A 3,453-nucleotide genomic window follows, 5' to 3' on the forward strand; every position below is an offset into this window, starting at 1 on the left:
TATATATATATATATATATATGTATGTGTGTGTAGTTTTATCTAGAATTACCCTAACACATTGTTTTTTTTAAAGACAATAGACCAGAAAGTTTGCTTTGTGTATGTTATCCTCCTTCAAATCCACCCATTTCATGGTTTTCTTTTCCCTAGTGGAAGAAAGTGTAGAAAGAAATAGAGGAAGGTGAAACATCTTTTCTTTCTAAATGATATTTCTCTAATCAAAGTTCTTATTGCTTTCCAAGAATATTTATTTCTCTTTAATTTCCATTTCAATAATTTCCTCACATTCATTCACTGTCATTCTCTCAACAATTTTTGTTGCCATTCATTTGATCTCTCACAACTTACTGTCCAACTGTTTCTCTGTGTATTTCTCTCTCTTTCTCTCTCTCTCAACCATCCATCCATTTAGCCATTTGTTTATCCATTTATTTCTCCCCCCCCTCTCTCTGCTGTCTATATCTGTCTCTCTCCATCCATCCATTCGTCTGTCTATCTATCTAGCTACACATCTGTCTATCTATCTACCTATCTGTCATTCAGTTATTCATTTAATCACAGATTATATTGATCTTTCACACCTTATTTTTCAACTGTTTCATTCTCTCTCTCTCTCTCTCTCTCTCTCACACACACACACACACAGACACACACACACACACACACACTTCTAACCATCTATCCATCCATTGAACCTTCCACCCATTTATTTATCTAATCAGAGATTAAATCCCTCCCCTTCCTCCTTCTCCTCCTCCTCCTCCTAATGGTGCTGGTTATGGAAACAGTGGCAGCTTAACACAGTCGGTAGCACATCAAGAGAAATACTTTGCAGTGTCCCTTCCAGCCTTTTGCATTCTAAGTTCAAGTCATACTGGAATCAATAAGATAAAATAGCAGTCAAATTCTAGGGCCAATTTAATTAATCAACTTCTTGCCCTGCCAAACCTTACTTGTATTTATGTTAGAAATTATAATTATTTTCCTTCTTATTAATTAATGGAAGCAAGGTGGCTCATCAGCATCATCATTAAGGCAGTGGCACAGTCATTAGCATACCGGACTAAATGCTTAGTGGCATTTTGTCCGTCTTTATGTTCTGAGTTCAAATTCCACCAAGGTCAACTTTGCCTTTCATCCTTCCAGGTGTCGATAAAATATATCATATTTGGTTTTTCAGAATATCCATGAGAATGTTGGTAGGAGGGAGAGAATGGTTATGAAGTGGATGAGTTGAGAGTGGTGGGAGGAAGAGATAGAGATTCACAGTAATATAAGGGAGAAATTGGTGTGGTAGATATTGTATTGCAAATGGTCAACAAATAACCAATGCAAAGTTTACAGAAGGGACCCAGACATGGCACTGCCTGATTATAGGGCTCCCTTTCCAATCATAACAATATTGTATATATGTGTGTGTGTGTATATATATATATATATATATATATATATATATATATATATATATATATATATATATATATATATATATATATACATATACAAAACATGTGTGTGTGTGTGTGTGTGTGTGTGTGTAGGCATATGTGTGCATTGCATATAATAAGTCTTCATTCTTCTGTCTCATTGATTCGTACATGATATTGTGTTTGCCATGAAATGGCCTGGCAGATATTAACTAAATTCTCTGTAGAAAATATGGTTGTTATTATAGCCCTCAACTTCATGATCACAAATGAAATAAATTATTACTATTAATATTATTGTTATTATTATTATCATTATTATTTGTATTTGCCTTAATCTATTATTCTGCCGCAACAATAGCTTGATGTATATAACAAATCTTTAATGATTTGCTCTTCAATGGTTTCAAATTATGATTTGCCAGTTAACAATAGAATGGTAAAATAAATATTGCTGAGGCAATAAGCAAGTCTTAGTCTTGAATCTCACTCACATAATTGTATTAAAAGGGAATTTTAAACTCAAGAGATGCTCTTCCAGTTAGAAGACATTTACTGTATTATTATTGTTGTTGTTGCTTTTTGTTCATCATTTTTTCAACAGTTCTGTGATTTTCTATGAAACAGTCAGCTAAGGTGTGTACAACATTCTCTTTTGGGAATCTGGAATAACACTTATTTGCCACATCGAGTTTTACATTGTTCTGAGATTTTGTTTTGTGATTTCTGGTGTGGTTTTAGTGTTTTATCTCTTTGCTGTATAAAGTATCTGCAATGTGAGCATTGTTGTTTCTTTGGGTGGTATTCATATACAAGTGTCAATTGATGATTGTGTAAAATATGGACGGTGTGGCCTGTGTTAGATTAATGGGTGGCAATAGAGTAAAATATGAGTTATGCAAGCCCTCAGTGTTACAATGTTGGGTATTGATTTGTAGGAGAATGTGCTGTTATTTCATTGCATGGTGATTTTGTACATTATGTGTTATGCTACATTGTTTGATGGTTATTCTATGCTATATATGTTGCATAAGGGCTATTTTATTAGGTGGTCATTATAAAAGTAAAACGTATGAGTTGCATGTTCAAAGTATATTGTGTATATTCTTGTGTAAGGGTTATTTTATTAGGTGATCATTATGAAAAATAAATGGTATGAATTATATGCCCAAAATATACTGTTTGAGTGCTGTTATTGAAATGAAACTGGATACGGGCTGTGCTTAACATGCTTTGGAGTTGTAAGCTCCTGATATGGTTTTAATATTTTGTTCATATTGTTTTATTTTTATATCCAGAGCTCCAATTATTATAGATGATATTTATTTTCATATTCCAGGTGTTCTTCATTTCAATATCAAGATCGTTCATCTTGGACAGCTTCACCACTTGCTTCCATTTAATTTTTTAATCAGAATGGATCAAGGGCTTTACTAGAGAACAGATATATTTTTGTTCCTGTCCTTTCGAGCAAGATTATTGCCAGTGCCCCTGGAGTGACTCTTGTGCAGGTGGCACATAAAATACACCATTTTGAGCGTGGCCGTTGCCAGTACCGCCTGAATGGCCTTTGTGCTGGTGGCACGTAAAAGTACCCACTACACTCTCGGAGTGGTTGGTGTTAGGAAGGGCATCCAGCTGTAGAAACTCTGCCAAATCAGATTGGAGCCTGGTGAAGCCATCTGGTTTCACCAGTTCTCAGTCAAATCGTCCAACCCATGCTAGCATGGAAAGCGGACGTTAAACGATGATGATGATGATGATGAGATGAAATGCCACTAAGCATTTTTCCTGGCATGTTAATAATTCTGCCTTATTGCCACCTTTGGAAGTAAACAGTGAGAACTAGTGAAATCAGATCTGGAAATGGTTAGTACCACAGATGAGCTGATTCTAGAACCAGGTGAATAGAAGTTTGCCAATTTACCTAACTGTCAATATATAGACAGACAAGAAAATAATCAAGATAAATATTAAATAAAGCATCAGCCTGTCATATATATATATATATATATATATATATA

The sequence above is a fragment of the Octopus bimaculoides genome, chromosome 18 (assembly GCF_001194135.2).
Source record: "Octopus bimaculoides isolate UCB-OBI-ISO-001 chromosome 18, ASM119413v2, whole genome shotgun sequence".
In the NCBI taxonomy this organism is placed as follows: domain Eukaryota; kingdom Metazoa; phylum Mollusca; class Cephalopoda; order Octopoda; family Octopodidae; genus Octopus; species Octopus bimaculoides.